Source organism: Stegodyphus dumicola, chromosome 3 (assembly GCF_044657685.1).
Source record: "Stegodyphus dumicola isolate Sdum_Otavi_A_Nest chromosome 3, ASM4465768v1".
NCBI lineage: Eukaryota > Metazoa > Arthropoda > Arachnida > Araneae > Eresidae > Stegodyphus > Stegodyphus dumicola.
In genome coordinates this window covers 173,475,574-173,497,442 of record NC_140770.1, presented here as the reverse complement: position 1 = coordinate 173,497,442, position 21,869 = coordinate 173,475,574, and the positions used below count along the sequence as shown (strand labels likewise).

Below are 21,869 nucleotides of genomic sequence, written 5' to 3'. Positions count from 1 at the left end.
AATCAGAGCAAGTGCAACAGAGACACGTCAGATTACTTCCAGTTCTCCCCCCCTCCATGAGGCTCGGGTCGGCGAGGAGTCGAACAGAGGAATGACCTAGCCCTTCTTTTTATCCCTGGCACCTGCCTGCATGCTTCAATTTAATGCCATTGCTTATCACTGCACAATTTTTATGATGAACGCCTACTTTCGTAAGTATTAAGATATGCCTTCTCACGCAGCTGAATTTTCTTCGCCCACGGATGTTGGTACTTCCCTACTACCATTTACACTGGTGTGCAAAAATTAAGGACGAAGTCGAAAAATTAGCATATCAGCTGAACGAAGAGGCAGAGCGGACAGAAAGACCAATCAGGAGATTAAGTAAGGTGATGTACGGTAGCACATGCGCAGATATGCAGGTAGATGTAATGGGGGAGTGTCTGAATAGTATAAAGCATGTTGGTGTAAGATCAGTATTTCTGGCAAAGAGATTGCACGCCGTATAGCAGTTAAAATCACACCGAGTTGCTGCCTCAGCGAGAAATGGCGAATAATCAATCTGTTATTCGACATCTGGATGCTTTTACCTGAGGTCGAATCATTGGGAAGCTGGAGGAAGGCCGCAGTGTGACAAGTGTGGCTGCAGAGTTCGGAATTGCTCACAGCATCGTTTCACGACTTTGGGGACAATTTCAAACTACAGGAACATCTATCCGGGGGTTTAGTAGTGGTCGTCCACGAGGAACCACACCCGCAGATGACCGGTATATTGCCTTACAGGCCAGAAGAAACAGGCGGCAGACAGCGGGAGAAATCGCTAGACACACGACACAGGCGACTGGACGACCGATATCGCGTTTTACCGTGACCAGAAGACTGCACGGTGGTGGTCTGTTTGCACGATGCCCTGTACGGTGTGTGCCTCTAACGCCTGCCCATCGGAGAAGGCGTTCTCTGTGGTGCCGGGAACACCGGAATTGGAGAGACAATGAATGGGGACGAGTACTCTTTACAGATGAGAGCAGATTCAGTCTGAGTAGCGATTCTCATCGCATACTCATCTGGAGAGAGCGGGGAAGCCGCAATCATCCCTCGAACATCCTTGAAAGACACAGGTATGGAGGTGACGGTGTTCTCGTTTGGGGAGGCATCATGCTTGGTAGTCGTACAGACCTTCACATCTTCGACGCAGGTTCAGTCAACGGGATCCGTTATTGTAGAGATTCTTCTTCCATATGTGCGTCTTTTTAGAGGCGCTATGGGTCCGCAGTTTTCATAGACGACAATGCACCATGTCATCGAACAGTAGCTGGCGAACAACTCTTAGAGAGTGAGGATATTGAACGTATGGATTGGCCGGCACGATCTCCGGATCTCAATCCCATCGAGCATGTATGGGCTCGTACCTTACCACCAGTAACGATTCCGGAGCTTCGATTGGCGCTGCAGGACGAATGGGCAGCAATGCCTCAACTCATTGACACCCTCATTCTCAGCATGGGCAGACGCTGTGAAACCTGCCTAGCAGTCAGGGGAGATCATATCAGCTATTAAAGACCGTATGTTGCTTGCTGGACACCCATCACAGAGATGTTTCGGCCTTCAGTCGCATTGCGCTCCATGCTACTTTTTCAATAAAGCTTCTTTTTATACCTCTGATTTCTCTTTTAGTAAGTGTTGCTTACATTACTCATGTCCTTACGTATTGGGGATCTTACGGTATTAAATGTGTTGATTTGGAAAGCTTTTGTACAAAGTTATATTGAAAAAACCGTCTCGTCCTTAATTTTTGCACACCAGGGTATTTGAAACTATCTTTGCGTGGTGCACTTTAATGCGATCTACTGGCGAAAACTCTTTAGTAGTTAATAACCAAAAAAACGTAAGCCATAAGTCAAGTTATAATATAAACGAAATATAGTGCTGTTAAGTGAACCTAGCGCCGGAGTGTCGCTATGGTAAACAAATATAGTAAATTTTAAGGAGTGCTTTAATTCTATTGTGGTTTATGTGCTATCAACGAAGTAGATTTAATTAAATCCAATAAGTTTAAATGAAATGCAAAAAAAAAAAAAAAAAAAAAAAATGCGTATAATTTAATATTCCGTACAAGGAAGTCATGTGGTGTACACATCAGATTTTTTAGACGATTTTGCTTTGCTATAAGAAAATTGCCTGCTTGGACATTTTAACTGCAACTATATTGTTGAAAGTGTAAATTATCGTCTGCTATTTGACAATTTTGTTTTCATGCAAAATGGCGCTTTTAAGGAAGCAATGAATAGAAGGCTATGTTTGTACTCTTTCCGAAGAAAATTATTCTTATTTAGTTATTTTATGACTTGACTTTATGACTTATGACTTACTTTTTTCTCATCATTAACTACTAAAGAGTTTTTGCCAGTAGATCGCATTAAAGTGCACTAAGCAAAGATATTATTTAGTTATTGAAAAACGGATTGAAAGCCATGGTTTTTTGCTATCTAAAGTAACGGTAGATAATGTTGTCAATACAAAAGAAAAAAAATGTCAAAGTTTGTCTTCAAAAAGGAAATTGTTCAAAATGCATATCCAAGGAAAAAACGGAATGTTTCGAATGTTGCAAAAGTAAAAACTTTAATGTTAAAAAAAAAATTCTCGAAGCCAAAGGAAAGTTTAATCATTAAATCACTCAATGTCAACTGTAAGCAAAGTTATTAATGCTAGTTTGAATCTTAAAAAAGCGAATAAACCTAATATGCATCGTCTTTCTCCCCGACATATCTCCGAAAGCAGAACGTGTTAAAGAATTCTATGTGAGAAACAATTATTCGGACAAAAATGGAAAAATGTGGTCACAATCGATTAATCTTGTGTATATTTAAATGACCGCAATAAGGGATTTCTGAGTGTTGTTGGTTTTTATTATAACGACAAATAAAGATGAGAGAGAGAGAGAGAGAGTGCAGAAAACTTGTATAGTTCCTCACTGGGTAATTCTAAGTTACTGTTGGAAGTGAAGAATCTTAAGAACTGATAAGCGAATAATCGCTTGAGTTCGTGTGACAGGAAACAACAAGATAGAAGGGTAAACTAACCCTTTATTATTCCAACTAAAGTTTTGTTAAATTTTGGTTAAACTCCGTCTTGGAGTGTACAATAAAGCCGACACTTGGGCTTGAACTTAAGAGACTAAGAATTAAACTAAACTAATCTTAACTAAAGAGGTATAGCCGAAGCTATCAAGGGCCTAAAGTACGGCCGAGCGTAATAATAGCTTACGAGAGAGTAGCCTAAAAAGGCGGACGCGTGAAGACAGAATACCTGGTATCTCTCTCTCTAAGACCGATGAACTTCACGGTTAAATATTGCTCTTCCTCATTATGTATTCAGATGTGATTCTAAAACTACGTTCTGGCCGGAAGTGGTAAATTGAAGTTAAGAATCGATAGGATAGGAACTTCAACTCGAAATTTAACTGTTAATAAAATTAACATAATCCTTGCAAACTGTTAAGATCAACTCCACATATTATTAGGAACATATTTTATACTCGATTTTCAGATATTAAATGCTTACTTCTTTTTACCCACAGTGTCATCAAAGCAATCAGCCTCACGTCAAAATCCACTGTTAATTTCCTGGAAAAAATGGAACAAGAAACTTGTATCAAAGCCATAGCCTTCACTCATGTCCATACTAAATCGTCTGATGTATCATTCACGGACTTTTGTGCCTCTAGACCTTTAAAAAACGGATTGACCTACAATCCTTCTTGGACTTTGGAAAGTTGCTCAAGAAGAATGGGATAAAACTACCTCTTCCGCTACTGAAAAAAGCTTCATTGTCTTGGAATTATCATGTAGAAAGATAGTGAAGAATAAAAGCTATCAAATGGAACATTTAAAACACAAAAATTTTAGGCAAAATATTTCTGTAAATACAATGAAAATAGTTTGAAAAATGTGCGAACAGCCTTAGTATATCTCTTAAGGACTTATTTCAAATCTCTTATCCCCCAAAACAAAATAAACAGTCTACCGTTCCTAATAGCTCGCATAGGAGATACTGTGACGACAGCTGTAAGAACATGCTTCAAGCAACTTGGAATGAGACTTGGATGTTTTTAGAGTCATCAACTGAGACTGTTGAAAATGAATACTATTGTTATGGATTTAAATTTATGTTTTGTAGAATGGCAATGAAAATTTTGTTTATTTGGAATATCATTTTTCACGGCATTTGAGTACCAAATGTTTAATAGAAATGTGAGCCTTTTAATTTCGTTTAATATTTATTAGCCAAACACCGTAGTATTTAAAACCAGTGAAGAGGATAAATATAATTTCAAGGCCCTTTCGACACAGAACCTATACTGAAATCCGTTTTGATAATTTTACTTATCTGTATCGCCTTGTACTAATTCTAAAAATCAATAAATTGTGAAACATCTATATGTATGCATGTTCCTCGCACTGTGAAAAAACGACTATACTACAGCTACCGAAATTTTAATGCATATGGTCCTTCACCAAAACATGGGCTCCCCGCCCAACGCCCGAAGATCGAATTTTGAATTTAGAACTTGCTTTTGATTTATTTCATATTTTGTTCAAATTTAACGAATTTTTATTTAATAAACTCAGATATTTTTAAGCGAAAAGTAGCAATACTGTTCGAAATAAAACATTTTTATCACTCGCGCACAAGACTGTTGCCATTTGGGATTTTGCAATTTGAATCCACAAATACGCTTATTTGAAAATAATGTGTAGCCATTGCCTCAAGCTTATTATCTCCAAGCACCAGTGAGTTGCCATTCAGTAAAGCGTAATATATTTAAGTTTCAAAGTTAAGCTTTCTGTTTCTGAGTAGCAAACGAAATGATTAAAAAGCAATAAACGCAGTTCTTAAAAATATTTTTTTAACTTTGTAATCTGATTGATTTAAATAAAAAAGCATTTAAATCATGAGATGTCTAATTAAAAATGTTAAATATTTTTATAAACTGATAATAGCCAGAAATTTCGTCCCATCCGCTACTTTCAGATCGCGCATTTGGCCCACATGGAATTTGAGTTTGAGACTGCTCATGTAGGGTGTACGCGATACGTAACAAGTAAATACTGGCTTTTTATCAACCGGTACCAACTCTGCAACTTCTGAATTCTGCCTTCCAGTTTCTTTCTAAATTCTAAAAGTTTTGCTGGCACTAAATTCTGCCGCATTGTTCAGCTGCACTGGTTGCACTGGTCTGGCTTTCATTTCACATGGTTGTATCCAATGTATTGATATTGGAATAATTTACAATCCTTCCTATATTCTTGATTTTTTTTTTTTTTCGTTAAAATACTTGAAATGTTGAGATGGTCTAGACGGCGCTATAAAAATATGTTCTAAAAGAACGAAAAATGCATCACGAACATTTAGAAACGCTGCATCAGCGCATTTTTAGCAGTGATCAACAGCTTCAAACGAGATAATAGGAGGAAGAACAGGAATTACTGAAGATAGACGAAGACCGGATTTTCTCTAGGACACGAATGAATGTCGGCTATGAATGATTTCCCCTCGCAACGTAACGGTGCATGAAAGCGTAAACAGAGTGAACTAAATAACATATAAAGAGAATGTTAACACAATTTTAGAATGATTCCGCATCCGTTTAATTAATGTTTGAAATATAAATATAATACTTAAAAGTTCGATATGATGTCTTTTTTTCCGGATTAAAAATCTGCGTCGCACTTTCCGTATTAGATGAGCTTTTGATAAAATGTCTAGATGTTTTACTTTTCATTCTTAATTAAATACATTCATTGCCATAAAAATTTACGCATCAAGGTACTGTCAGAATCGAATTCAATTTTATGTATGTAAATGCAACAAAATTTTGCATATGTGAGCGATGTAAACAAGTGTTACAAAATCAAAGCAAAACGATCATTTATTAAAGGACAAACCACAAGTGAATGGAAGTTCTAGTACCCTACTCAGTCAACTTTAGCGTAAATACGCGTTGCGATACAGGCGAGCACTGATTTGATTACAAATACAGCTGGGAACATCCAGGGTCCTACAGGACGATAGTGTATCTGGATAGTTAGTAGATATAGACAACACTTGGATCACCTATTGGTAAAAAAACCTGGTGTAACCTATCTGTATCAGTATTTGTAATCATTTGCATGTCTGCCTTGCAAGTACTTTCATGCCACCATCAGAGAATTACTGCTTGTTGCGCAAATTTTGATGGCAGTGAGTGTAGTTTCCAGATTCTTTCAAACATAGTAGATTTGCGCTCAAAGGCACAGTTGGCGAAATATCAGGAGCTTTCGGGTGTGTTTTGAAAAGACACGCATCCAAAACTGTAATCGTGAAAAATTTGAGGTGTCATATTTCAAAGGCAATTTCCATTTTGACCTATCCGAAACCAATCGGACGATGTTTTTGCGTAACGTCCGTAGGCACGAACAGAATAAAAGACTTTTTTTTTTTTTTTTTTTTTTTTTCAAAACGGATAGTAAAGTGAGTTTAAAATGTCAAGTTTAAAAAAAAAATTAACCTTGGACAAATAATGAAATCTAACTTTAATGCGATCTCCCGTTTCCTATACTTATATTCGGGAACGTTTTATACTCATTATGACAAAGTAAAATTAGAAGAGGACTGATCCTCGTATGACAAAAATTGACCGACATATTTAATTTCAAAATTTGCAAGTTAGGCAGATAACCCTTTGAGTATTTTGCCCTTATTCAAAACCATACATGAAAAAGAACTTTTTAAAGAAGTGATTAGAGCCGTAATGAGGCTAGGGCTACTAACAGAGCCTGCCTATCGAGTAACAGTGGGCACCAAGCGCAGAGTTAAAATATTATAATTTAAATATAACGTAAAAAGGTGATAAAAAGCACTATTTAGGGAACGCAATTTTAGCGAGAAATAAATAAGTTCATGATTTATTAGCACACAAGCATATGTATTTTTACTTGTATTTATGCCTGGAGGAAAAATTTAATAAAAAGATCTGATGTGTACAGCACATGACTTCCTTGTACGGAATATTAAATTATACACATTTTTGATTGCATTTCATTTAAACTTATTGGATTGAATTAAATCTGCTTCGCCGACAGCGCATAAAACACAGTAGAATAAATGCATTCTTTAAAATTCACTCTATTTGTTTACCATAGCGACACTCTGGCGCTAGGTTCACTTAACAGTTTAGTTTAGTTTACGAGTATGCTGCAACCCTCCTGGCCGACAGTAATCGGCCTCATGGTTAACGCAGCACACCCGACGCAGAAAAACAACAACAAAATAATAATAATAATAAAATAAATAAATAAATAAAAGATTAAAGTATTTAAAGTCCTATTCCTATGATAGTCTTATTTTCATTCACAATCCTCATAATTTCTGTTGCATAGCTATTCAAGAATTTTCTTTTTTCAATTACATTTTGTTCATTTATTTTTCCAAATCTCGTCCTCACACTCTCGGTCAGTTTACATTCTTCCATAAAATGAGCTGCATTTCCGTACTTCCCACAAGCCAAGCATTGATCATTGCCCTGGAGATTAAATCGTTTTAAATAGGCCGGGAATCTACCATGATCCGTGATAACTTGAATAGTATCTATATTATTAAATAGATCCATTTTTCTTTTTATGGTCAAGTCCTCCACGAAGGCATCCCTCCCTTAAGGCAAATAGCCCTCGAATGCTTTGCCATAATCTAATAAACCAAACCAAACCTTTTTATGGTCAAAATCCTCAAGTAACCCTTATTTTTATTTGAACCATTCCATTCCCGAGCCCATTTCTCAATTATACTTGCTTTCATTTTTCTCAAGGTAATTCTTCTGGAATAATTAATAGCCTCATAAATATCACCCTCTCCCAGGGCAGCCTCTTTAGCTAGCATATCCGCCCTTTCATTCCCGATAACACCAATATGTGCCTTAACCCAATGAAAATATATAGCATTTTCTCTCATCTTATTTTTATATCATTATTATCTTTCATTCATCTTATTTTGTTATAAATGTTTTTTATTTCCAAAAGAAGTCTATTGCTTGGTTCCGGATTTGCCAAGCCTTGTAGGGCCGAGAGAGCATCAGAATAAATATGTATTGTAAAGTACTGTTTTAAGTTTTTATAACTCCACCGCAGTGCCTCTCTAATTGCAATCGCTTCAGCTTGATACACTGATTTATTTCCTTCTAATCGTATTTTTCTAGTATAGATTTCGACTCCGTAATAAAAAATAACAAAAGCGCAACCAGTTCCACCTTCATATCCGGAGCCATCAGTGTATATATCAATCATGCCAGTATTCATATAATCTTTATCGTACGGTATGCCCTTGAAATCTTTTGGATGTATATTCATAAAATCTTTTCTTGTCAAGGCGTTACCATTCAAAACATCACCATTTTCACATGTTAAAATCTTTTTAAAACCATAGCTGAGTAAAAATTTTTCATAATAAAATTTATAAAAATTTGAGAGTGGCGGAATGCCAGCAAGTAAGCAAATAACTTCTGTAGAAACAGTACGGAAAGCCCTTGTGATTGCAAGCAGCCAGCTCCTTTGCAATAAATCCAGTTTAGTTCTCAGTTTAATCAATTCCCCTGCTCGGCAGCCCCACATGCCAAAACCATATAAAATTTTTGGCCTAATAACATTTAAATAAATATCTCTAAGGGTAATGCTTTTTAACTTTAAAGTTTGTGAATCAAAGGCACTTCTATAATATTTTAAAATTTTCTCTATATCTCTGTGAATCGCCTTAAAATGTTCAATAAAAGTTAGCTTTTCATCAATAATCACTCCAAGATATTTAAAGTGACTTTTAATATTTATACCATTAAATTTCAACTTTGGTTTTCTAGTAGCCTTACCACCCCTAGGAAAGAAAATGGCATTTATTTTTTCATTGTTGAACTCTATATTTTCTTCTCTACTCCAGTTCATAAAATTTTCCTCTAAACTCTTAAAAGTTTTTTCAAGTTTGTCTAAAGAGTCATCATAGACAATAGCCAAAATATCATCTGCAAAGCAGAATAATTCAACACCAGTCATGATAATAAAAATTTTATTGACAATGAGGCTCCAGAACAGGGGTGCGCTGCAGAAGCCTTGAGGACATCCTCTTTCAATATCGTAAACAAGATGGACAGAATCATTTTTATTTTTGAAAACAATCTTCCTATTTTTTAGATAATCTTTAATAATTTCAAATAGTTGTTTTGTGATCCCTATTTTCTTCAGTTCAGATAGCAGGGACGGCCAAATAATTGAGTCAAACGCTCTACGGATATCGAAAGAGATCAGGGCAACATGATGTCTTTGCTTCTTATCTTTCAAATGAAATAAAACGTTATATAAGGCCAAATCCGTAAACTTGCCTCGTTGAAAGCCATATTGCCTGTCACTAATATAGTTTATTTCTCTTAATTTGTGTTGAATTCTATTTGTAATTACTTTGTCATAAATTTTTGCATAAGTCTTTAAGAGGCAAATAGGTCTATATCCTCCATTACCTTTTGGAATGAGTATCATTTAACCAATTTTCCAAGCATCTGGAAAAACACTCAAATAAAGACATCTATTATATAAAATCAAATGAAATGAAGGAAACTCCTCAAATAATTTCTTAATAAGCCAAACCCCTATCCTATCTAATCCGGGGGCAGAATGAATTCTTAAACACTTAATCGTATAAGAAATTTCTTCATAGGTAAAAGCATCTTCAATTTTGTAATCATCTTCCATATTGACCTCCCCCGCGATACTTAAATCACTATCCTGCTTTCCATATATGACTTCTTCCACAATTTTCCTATAAATCTCCTCCACAGAGGCGATCCCCACTTCCTGTGACTGTTTCAAAATCATTTGACTTGTTAATCTTCCTTTTGCAGTCCGATAATAATTATCATAATACTCCTCATTTAGAAGAAAGATCCTATTTATATAATTTCTTTTAGTTTTTTTAATTTTCTTTTTGTAAAGAGCTAAATTTCTTTTGTATTCAATTTTTCTCTTAAGTCTAACATTATCGTTGATCTCGCTAACCTGGGAACTCTTCCTTAATGCACGAATAATCATTCTTTGCTTGTCCAAATCTTGAGTCCATCAACTAGTAATTTGTCTTTGTTTTTTCTTACATTTTACTTTTAGGTACTTATCCATATTCTCGATTAATAATTCTTCCAGTCGAGAAAGGCACTCATTCATTTCCATTGAAGTCTCGCACTTAATTATTCTATCCTCATAGTATTCAATGCTTTTACAAATATTATGCAGCATATGTTTGACTTTTCTTAAATTTCTACTGTAAGCAAAGAAGTAATCTTCTTCAATTTGGAAATCTTTCAGTCTCACTAAAATATATTTATGATCACTCAGTGATTCAGCATCTAGAATTTCCATTTCAGCGCTCCTCATTTTTAGAGTTGTCGACGACCCAAGCGCGAGATCAGTCCATCCAACACCCACTGGCGAGGAAAAGGTAGGTCTAGAATCACTATCGTTAAAAAGTTGTAAATCATGTTGTAAAATAAAATCGTTGACTAAAATCCCCCTTTGATCCAAAATCTTAGCCCCCCAGTTAAAACTTTTAGCATTAAAATCACCAATTATAATAAAATCTTCTGCATATACGTTAAAACTTTCTTCCAGTTCACCAAGGTGTTCATTCAGGTCTTCCGCCGGTGAGAACTAAACAGAGGTGATACTCATTTTGAAGCCTTCCCTTTCTACAGTGATTGTCACAATACAATCGGAGGCCGCCCCTACGGAAAATTCCAAATTTTCATTCACAATAATAATGGCCGCTCTTCCGTTATCTGCGTTAATAGTCATCCATGTACTTTTAACGTGTGCCATTTTGCCTTCTATATAATACGGTTCCTGCAGCGCAATAATATCTGAGGTATCACTCAAAATTTTATCTATAGCTGAGAGCTGGACTGCTGCAGCTGCACAATGATTTAAATTAAAGCTTAAAATCTTCATATTTAAAATCAAACTAAGCAGTAAAATATCAGTTAAAATCTCAACAATAAAAACAAATTTCATAAAATTTTAAAACCACTCAGTCTTCTCTTCACTGTTAAAAGCTATAGAATGTAAAATCAAATCACTTAAAATTTCTCAATATAATATCAAAAGTCTCTTACCTGACGCGAGAGGTGGGTGAGACAATCAAGATCCAAAAATCCAATATAGTACAAAAATCTTCTTGTAAAAATCAGGAATATAAGTTTGCAAAATTTGTGAAATACAAAATGTAATATCAAAATAAAAAACACGTAAAAACAAGGAAATTTGTCAGTCCCAGCCAACGTGCTAATCCAGCACCATTTTATAATTTTTATATATCCAAGTGATCTCTAATAAAACGTATTTCTTCCAAAAGCACCGGACAATCTTTTGAAAAAACATCATGATCTTCTGCATGTTCACTTAACAGTATTATATTTCGTTCATATTATAACTTAGATTCTATAATTGACCGAGCTATTGCGAAGAGCAATGTTGCCGGTTCCAGAATTAAAGCCCAAGGGAACTTGATATAAAGAAATCCGGACTTGGAGAAAATCTCAGATGAGAAAACGGAGAAAAGGGGAAAAAGAGAAGTACCAAAAGGAGCGAGACAATCCAATCGGACAAGTTCGCAAAACGTGACGAGAGATCATAGCTTTCAAGGAGAACCCAAGACAATGTAAATCAATGACAACAATATGAGAAGATACACTACAGCAATAGTTCCAATGACAAATTCAAATACAACTAAACAACCTCAATCAATAGTGCTAAATACAACACAATACAATACAACTATACAACACAATTTTAATACAACTCTTCAACGCAATACTCTATAGCAACTCAACAACAACCTAAGCAACCTATTTACAACACTACTATATCATCACAATGCGAAAAATCTCCCAGCATTAGTTTTATAATTCACCAAGAATAATATTCAAGCTACAGAAGAACTTCAGTCAAAATCAGATGCATTGGAAGTATAAACAGCTACCAATTGAGGATCTAAGTGAAAAAGTTATCGTCTCCTCCCATGAAGGTGTGAGCTGCAAGTGGTCTGACGCTTCTATCTTCGAAGAGAATTTCATAATTAAAGACTTGGGAGTAATTAACAAAGTCACAATGCACAGCTTTGTTGAAGAATTTTTCATTAGATCTTCTGATGTAATCTGGAATCGACTCAAGGTTTAAATCTCTGTGTAAAAGTTTATTGCGGATAAGATAGTGTGAATCAGTAATAATGTGCAGAAATTTGTTTTGCACTACTTGTAATTGATGCAGCTGAGTTTGAGTGACCGTGTTCCAAGCAGGAGCAGCATAACAAAGTATCGGTCGAATGCAAGTGGTATATATATGTTTTTTGGTACGCAAGCTAAGATTTGAATATTTTCCAATGACAAGGAGAAATCTGCATATTATGCTCATGGCTTTGCTCTTGACACTATTAATGTGGTTAAACCATGATATTATAACTCAGAGTGCACAAAATTTATATCATTTAAAGAATTATCTAATCGTTGCCACATGTTCTATTCAAATACTATAATAAAGCTAGAACGATGTATAAAAGAAATTAAGCAAACAACAACAAAAAAAAAAAAAAAAAAAAAAAAGTTTTTCACAGACGATTGAGTATTTCTCATTCAATTAATTCATTTCTCAATTCGCGACAAGGCAAAAATACATAAAAACTCAAAATATTTGTATTAAAAATTACGAAATAAATCTTAAACAATTATTTCCTCAAAAAATTCCAGAAATTCCAGAAAGTATTAAGCAATATTTAATTCGCAATAATAAATGAAGGCGTTATCTTTGTTGTTGCGAAGCTAAGTTTCTCTAGATTGGCAACAAATCCACTACTCTGCTGTTTCAAATGTAAACAGCAATGGCCACCATCAAAAACATTATTAGGCTTAGCGGCACTTAAGCAACTTTAAAATTGTTGATAATTCTAAAAGTATTGCATACAGATTTACTAAAGGCATAAAAACCTTAACCGGAAGATAAGAACAACATAATTCAATCATTTTTAAAGCAAAAATTGTGCAATTTACAGACATATAAGAGTAAAGAAACTGAGATTACTGAGCCGGGTAGCAGAGTGGAGATATATATAAATATATTTATATACGTTTGGTGCGGCCGACTGCAACCAAAATACGAGGTGCACATCTACATGTTATAGCAGTCCTATATACAAAATTTCAAAGTTCTGAGGCTACTCTTTTTGAGTTATGTGAGATACGTACGTACATACGTTCGTACAGATGCCACGAAAAATTCTCTTCAGAATTCATTTTAAAGCAGTTTTATAATTTTTTGGGAGGAAAAGAGTCTTTTATTCTGTTCTTACGTACAGATATCACGCAAAAACATCCTGAAATTGCATTCGATAGCGGTCAAAATGGATATTTTCGTTGAAATATGCTGCCTGAAACTTTTTGCGATTACAATACTTCCTTTTTACTTCGCACAAGGAAGTAAAAAGAGAAAGAGATATGGTTGTTATTATATATTCTCAAGTTTTATTACATTTGGTAAATTTTCTCTGAGAACTTAGAGAATTTTCCTAATTTGTTTATTTTTACTTTAAATTAAAGTAACTTATTTAACAGTTAATTAAATATGTTAGAATTAGTTAAATAAAATGTCAGTTTAAGAAATACTCATCTGTCAGAATATTTGAATTAAGAAGTATAACCAATAGAAATGTCTTACCGGCATCCAACTTTAGATTTCAGATAGAAAATAAATATGAATTTGAATTTTTCCCTTCGCAATATTATTATTATTGTTGTTTATATACATTTTCATAAATATTTAGTAAGAAAATTTTTTAATTTATTTAAAATATTCTTCATTTTGTGATACAAATCTGGGCCGTCAGCTTTTTTCAGATCGTGCATTCTGTCCGCATGTAATTTGAGATCAGAGGCATAAAATATCGTTACGAAATGCCCATCTGCGGTAAGATAGCTTCCCCGCAAAGCTGGTATAGGGTTGCCAGAATATGTCAAGGAAGGGCATGGTTGCCAGACTTGGCGCGAAATCACTCTTTTTGCGACAAAATTGATGATATGTCATAGACAGAGCGAGAACATTCTGGAACGAATGCACCCGAGAATGTTCTCGAAGATAGGTCAAAAGCTATAAATAAATACTGTACGCGGAGTAGCAGTGTATCGTAGAGAGTATCTTGAGTATCTAGAGTTATTGAGTTCTGTAAGTAGCGTTTTGCGTTTAGAGATTGATAACTCGAGATCGAGCGGCTGAGTCGGGAGCTGTACTTTTAGTGCTTTGCCGTAAAGCAGTCTTCACCGTTATAGCCCGATAGCCTGAAGGCTGTGTTACTCATTGTTTTAGCGTGTTGTCGTAGTTATTCGACGACTGCAACGCGTCTTTTTAACTGTCCTGTGTAAAAAACGAATAAATTGTATTTTGATTCTTCATCAAATGTTGTTGTCAGTTACTTCAAATCACTCACCCGTAGAACGCGACCATATCATTTCCTCTAATATTCTTTCCAAACGTCTAATATTCACTCAGGTTTTTTTTTTTTTTTTTTTTTTTTTTTTGAATCATTAGATTTGAATCATTTTTTGAATCATTTTTTGAATCATTTTTTGAATCATTTTGAATCATTTTCCTTTGAATCATTAGCACATCATTTTCAAAGCTAACTTTCTAAATTAGGCAATTGGCTACTGTTCATTTCGCACAGAAGACAAACTGCATTCGGGGAAGTAAGCCACGTAATTTTTAACTATCAAAACTTGCTCTATTGAAAACTAATTGTCTATTGGGAATTCTTAAAGATAGTCTGAATTTAAAGATTTTGTAATTTTACTGTTGATTTTTATGTGGCGTAAACGCGAAAAAAGTGATATTCAGGGAGTAAACCTGAAATAACAACTAAAACAGTTTGTCATTTTATTAAGACTGAGCTCTGATATAAACTGACAAAAGATTGAAAAGAAATGTATGGCAACACTTATCAAGAATTCTAAAGACATGCTGATTTTATAAATTTCCCGATTGTGAAGTCATTGATTTTTGGATCCAAAACACTTGTAAAGACATTTTTTTGGAAGCAAGAAAGAGGAAAAATGAACAACGCTTTCGCTGGGAACCGAACCGCGGATCTCTGGATATTAGGCCCAGCGTGCTAACCACCACACCGCAAAGGCATGCCAAGAAGGCGGGAGAAATACCTTATATACTCCCCATTTTAAAGGGTAACTGGGATTTTTAGGGGACCCAATCGCCAAATCCTGGGTGAGGAGAATCATCATTCAACACTCTTTTAGTTCGGGCAGCACTGTAGAGGCATTAGGTTATTCCGCCTTCGCCGGGAAACGAACCGCGGACCTCTGGATGCGCGCCCAGCGTGCAGACCACCACACCAGGAAGGCATGTCAAGAAGGCCTGAGAAATGCCTTATACACTACATGAACAAAGGATATACTACGATCGATGCGATATTTTCAAATCGAAGTTTGAGAATGTGCACATGAGCCTGAATAATTGTCATTGTCCATTGTGTGGCAGAAAAGAATAATAAAATATTAGTAGGGTTTGTAATTACACTTAGCGATAACGTTTATAAACAAATTAGATGTCATTTGCACAAATATCCATCTGACATTCTCCATCCTTAACATTTTTTACTTATACTAGATTCTTCAGTTCACTGATTTGGACCTTCGACCAGACATTCACCTTTTTCGTCGACTGATGGCGGCCATCTGACTTTTACTTTCGTCTTTTTGTTCTACTGATGTTCTTCACGTGATACAGAGTAAAAGGAAGCCTGCTTTCTGAAACTCAAATTCACTATATGTTCTTAGTTAGTTAGTTACATATATTAACCGGAATTGTTGGCCACACCAGATTTTTTTCAGACAAAACCCAAACTGACTAGGTACATTTATATAAATTGAATCAACTAAAATCTTTCTTAAACGTCAACTTTGAAAATCAAAAGAGCTGTACGATGTTGCCCTAGAGCAGGAATTCTTAAGGCTTTTGGTGTGGGGACCCCCTAATAATTACTAAACTTTTATGGGACTCCATAAGCATTGCCCAAATCCGACACAAGCGGGAGTGAAACTATCAGTTTCTTCACTTGTTACTGTAATATACTATTGCAGTTTTAGGTCATTGACTTTGACATTTAAAGTAAAATGAACGTTTCTATTATTAAAAAAAAAAAAAAAAAAAAAAAAAAAATGCAAAAAGATGCATGGAAATCTTTCATTTCCATTTTTTCTTTGTCCATATTGTCTCATCTTTATATATTTTCTGATACATATAATAATTTTAATAAAAATATTTGGTAATTGTAGAATTATTATAATAAGAAATAGCAAAATTGGCAAAATTTTTGGCTGTCCCCTACTGCAGGTCCCGCAACCCTAATTGAGTCGCGACTCACAGTTTAAGAAACTCTGCCCTAGACTCATCTTTTTTAAATGAAGAAGGGCTGTATCACGATTTAACTCCAAACTGTGTTCTTACACAATTTTTCTTTTTTCCTTCCCCATTTCAAAGAGGCAAAGGTTTTTTTTTTTTTTTTTTTTTTTTTCTTTCTTTCTTTTATCATTACTGTTGTTTCCGTCTGATAAACTGATCCAGCTGCTGCAGAGATTTGCAGATGTTTTAAACTCTGATCTGCAGAAATTCTTCTTATTTCTTCAATTTTTTCCTGTTGAGTGCCTGCTATGCACTTAATTAGGTATCAGTTCATATAACTCAGTGTTTCCACCTTTCTAAACTGATAGATAATCCTTACATTTAAAAAATGGAATGTTTAAAAAAAATTAAGTTTTTAATTTATTTATAGTAAGAAGAAAATAAATAATCTGTATTATCATACTTTTTATTTTACTATTATTTTTATTTGATTCATTATTTTATTTATTTATAATTTATTATTTACTAAAAATGTTGAATTAATTAATTAATTTCGATATTAATAAACTGCTTTTTCTGATTTTGCTTTAATAAAATGAATTTTTCATCTTCAAAGAACCTGCTGATACCAGCCTTACCATGAATTGATTGATTCTTTACCATGAATAATTAAAATAGATATAAAAACTTTTAAATTGAAACTGTCAAGTCACGAATACGTGACTTGCAGGTTAGAAATTCAAAATTGCATTTTCTGTCATTCTCTGCCTTGATTTAAGTTTGGGTGGAGATAAATTTATGTTCATCATTCGTTAAAAGAAAATACTCCCAAATAGTTTTGCAAATTTATTTTATTTCATCATTTTTTTTTCAGAATGTTTACGGAAACCGAAAATATTAACAGTTAATCCGGATCCTGAGCCTAAAATCTGGCTTGTCCGAGTGAAAACAAGCCTGGTGGCAGCAATAAGAGAAGTATAAGATGTGTAAATAATATGGGTTTTGAAGTAGCGCATACAAAAATAAATATGACGACAAAGTGACATAATATGTCGTAATAAAGCGATTTACGACAAGCTGATCCAGCTTTTGAGTGTTAAAGTAACAAAAATAAAAGCAAATTTTAATAATAATAGGTAAGATAAAATCGGAAATAAAATGCCAAATTTAATAGTTAACAGCGATGGTCGATTTAAAATATGAAACAGAAGTGAAAAATCTGGCATTTGAAAAAATTTTTTTAATCTCTTCAAAAAGCTGAGACAAAACAAATTATTATATGCCTATAGAAACCATCGCATAATTTCCAAAAATTATATCTGCACTGATCTTGAGTAGTCTTCATGTAGATACAAATTGTCACGTCTCTTTGCTTAACGTTTCTTTAAGGTTTTAGGTCAGCGGTCAGATTTGCAAGAAACAGAACTGGAGCATATGGAAAAAAGGAAAAACTGAAATGCATAATCAGAGCTTAGTGATATTTGATATGTTGACAAGACAGTTCGTTGAAAGACAAACCGATAAATCAAAAAAATAAAACTTCAAGCGAATTAAAAAGGAAAAAAGAAGACAGCATGGGCCAGTTTGGGTAATTAACATATTGGGATGCTTTTAACTTATATTTTAATATCATTTTTTATTTGTAATAACAGTTGGGGAACGTTCAAGGTCAATTTTCCATAAAAAACGCAAAAGCGGAAACAGCACTCTGAGAACTGTCTTCACTTCGAGAACATGCCAGATGCTCGAGATCAAGGATCTCTGCGATAATTGTGCATGTGTCGCCATCTAATGAGAAAATGTGGAAACAGAGATTGTTCCATGCATAAATATTTTACTTTTATTTTAATTAATATACGTTAGTGGAAGGCAATCAAATACGTAATAGAAAAAAATATAGAAATATTATTAGCAGTAAAAGTGCTATTAGTCTTAAAACTCACTCTCTGAATATATCACTTGTGGTCCACCACCAAATGTTATCACGATGTATTATTTAATTTTTTTTTTTTTTTTTTTTTTTTTTTTTTTTTTTTTTTTTTTTTTTTAAATCTGAAAGGTTTTAGATTTTAAATTACGTTCAAAGGGGCGTTTTCTTAACGTTTTGTGTGTTACCTTTATTTATTAAATATCATGTTCTTCACACTTAAACCATAAAATTCTGCTCAATAGCAACGTAGCAAAATATTTTTTAAATGAGCATATCTTTAGAATTTCCGATACACAGTTCCGCGCGCTGGAGATAAAAGGTTCCCCCCCCCGGGTAAAGTGTTGCCATTGCTCGCTTTTAAATCGTTGAGTTTGTTAGTCAAAAATTCGTTAAAGTTTTACAAAATATGAAATTGATAGTAAAACAAATTCCAAATTTCAAATTTGGTCTTCTACATGCCCATATTCGTAAGAGTATTAGATCATTCATAATTCGATGGCTCTATGTACCGTTGTTTTATCATAATGCGAGAAATAAACACACATTTATGCAGATTTTTCATTATTTAATTTCTTCAAATATAATGCAAGACTCTAACATTGGGTGGCAACAGTTTGAAGAGTATTTCGCCGTTTATAGTGATTCAACGCAAAATCGCAAAACGAAAACAATGGTTCTTCAGGGACAAAGCCCCTTTGGACTAATAATGAAAAGTCTGTATTGTATGCATGTACTTTCCTCACACTGTGAAAAAGACGATTTATAACCGAATTTTTAGTACACGTAGTCCTTGACCCGAACATGGGCTCTTCGAAGCCCGGATTTTAAATTTGTTTCTGATTTATAAAATATTTTGTACGAATTTAATAAATTTTTTATTCATAAACTGAGTGATTTTAAAGCAAGTGGGTGGCAACACTGTTTAAAATAAAACATTTTAATCTCCATCGCGCCAGACTTTTGCTATTCATAAAAATATGAGATATTTATCTTTCAATTTTAATCCACAAATTCCGCTATTTGAAAGAAATGTGTTGCCACTGCCTCAAATAGAATGCTTATTTTCTCTATGCACCAGGTGGTATGTTGCTATTCAGTTTCCATTACTGAGTAGCAAACCAAGTGATTGAAGAGTGAACGCAGTTCTTAAAAAAACTTTCTTATTTTTTAATCTCATTGAATTAAATAAAAATGCATTTAAATCATAAGAAGTTTAATTAGAAATATTAAACACTTTCGCATCGCTTTCATCATTCATCGCAAAAAAACTGACACCTAAGTCTTAACTCGATCAAAGGGCTTCTTAAATTGGGCTTTAAGATCCGTTTTGCCATAGCGAACATATGGTCAATTTAAATTTAACTCAGTTAACTACACTACGAGTAGTTAACTGAGTTTTAATTCTGTTTTATCTTTACGTCTTCTTATTCGGAGAAATTTTAACTTGCTTTCTTTTACTATCACAAAAGATAATATTCAATCTATCCCAAATCTTCATCTGTTTTCCCCAGGTTATTTAAAATGAAATAATGTCGAAAGTGACCATCTATCCATCACCTTGGTTAAAGCAAATAAACCCATATTAAAAAAAAAAAAAAAAAAAAAAAAAAAAAAAAAAATGAAAATAAAATATGAAAGCCTTCATATTTTATATTACGCCCAAAGGTGCTTTTTTTAATGTTTTGTGTATTATATTTATTTATTAAATATCATGTTCTTCGCAATTAAACCATAAAACTCAATTCCACAGCAATATCGCAAAATAATTTCAAAATGACCATATCTTTAGAATTTCCGATAAACAGATAAAAACTTTTTTTTTTTTTTTTTTTTTTTTTTAACCGTAGAGTGTTGCCATTGTTTGCTTTGAAATCGTTGAGTTTCTTAATCAAAAATTCGTTAAAGATTTACAAAATATGAAATAGATAATAAAACAAATTCCAAATTCCAAGTTCGGGCTTCCAGACACCTACATTCTAGTGAGGGACAACTTATCGAAAATTTAATGTCTCTAAGTACCGTAGATTTTTCGCAGAGCGAGAAACATGCATACATTCATACAGATACTTCATTATTTAATTTCTATAAATATAGTGCAGGGCTGTAATATTTGGTGACAACAGTTTGAAAAGTGAACCGACATTTATAGTGCATCAACGCAAAATGCCAAAACGAAATTAATAGTCCTTCTAAGCTAACGCCCTTTGGGCTAAAAAAAAGAAAGAAGAGTGTCAGCTTTTAACGGTCGTCGAAAAAAGGGTTTAAAAAGGTTTCATACACTCTTCCTGAGCTCGCTTCCTGTTCTTTCACTCACTCCTGCCAATCCCTTTTTTTTTTTTTTTTTTTTTTCTTATCTTTATTACGAACCATCGCTTTCTTCGCACTTACGCCACATACAGTTCAATAAGAAAATAACAATATTTTTAAAAACTGCAAAGCAGCATATGTTTAGAATTCCCGCGGTAGTGTTAAGCGTTGGTACAACATTTATTTATTTTTTCAGACTTTTCTCAATTCATCATATCACTATTCAATTCCTTAATAAGATGGCTAACAAATTTTTTTCGTCTTTTTATTATTAATTTTTTATCCAACATCACATGCTCTGCACTTGCGCCACATAAAATTCAATTCAAGAGCAAAATCACAAAATATCTAAAAAGAGCATATCCTTAGAATTCCCGATTAGAGATTGCCACGCGACTGCGTTCGCTATATTGTTTCTTTAAAAACTAGGGTCTCGTAGCGTGAGCCGTTTAAATAGTTATAATATATATATATATATATGTAGTGGGGGAGTTGAAGATGCTAAATAAAAATTCCAACGTTGTTTTCCACACCACAGAACATTTAATAAAGATAATCAGAAAAGGTACAAATTAGATTAAATACAAGTGTCGTTTGATACAAACAGGATTCTGTATAGCTTTTGCCAGTCTTATCACTTAACCGATTAGTGCCTACTCGCACTTGCTGATGTATTATACAGTCAATTTACCACCTTCGCGTGGAAAATTACAGTTCCTTATTCTACACCTTCACGTGCAGACAGACATCTCACAACCTTCGCGTGGGATAGCAGAAGAAAGTCTCTGTCATACTCCTCTTTCACCTCGCTGCTGGCGCATCGGTGAGGCCCTCTGGTGGTTGTGTCGCACTTACGGATACTACATATATATATATATATATATAGCGATTTTAATTAGTACAGCCAGTGCAGTTTCATAAAGTACTAAATATTTCTAACTAGACGTCTCATGATTTTAGTACATGTTTATTTAAGTTAATTTCATTAAAATTAGAAAAACATATTCTTAGGAGCCGTGCTTACTGCTGTTAAATCGCTTAGTTTATTACTCAGTAACCTTCCGGGTTAAATTTGAAAGTATTTTAGGCTTTACTGAATAGCAACATGCTTGCGCGTGATCTCCAACTGCGCCAACACGTCTTACATAGAGCAGGGTTTGTTAATTTAAATTGAAAGGTAAATATTTATC

General features: G+C 34.1%; 1 protein-coding gene across 4 annotated transcripts in view; it reads left to right on the top strand.

Annotated features, from left to right (window-relative positions):
* Gbeta76C (guanine nucleotide-binding protein subunit beta-2) overlaps nucleotides 1-21,869 on the top strand; it is a 224,645-nt gene that overhangs the window by 82,230 nt on the left and 120,546 nt on the right. The window lies entirely within an intron of this gene.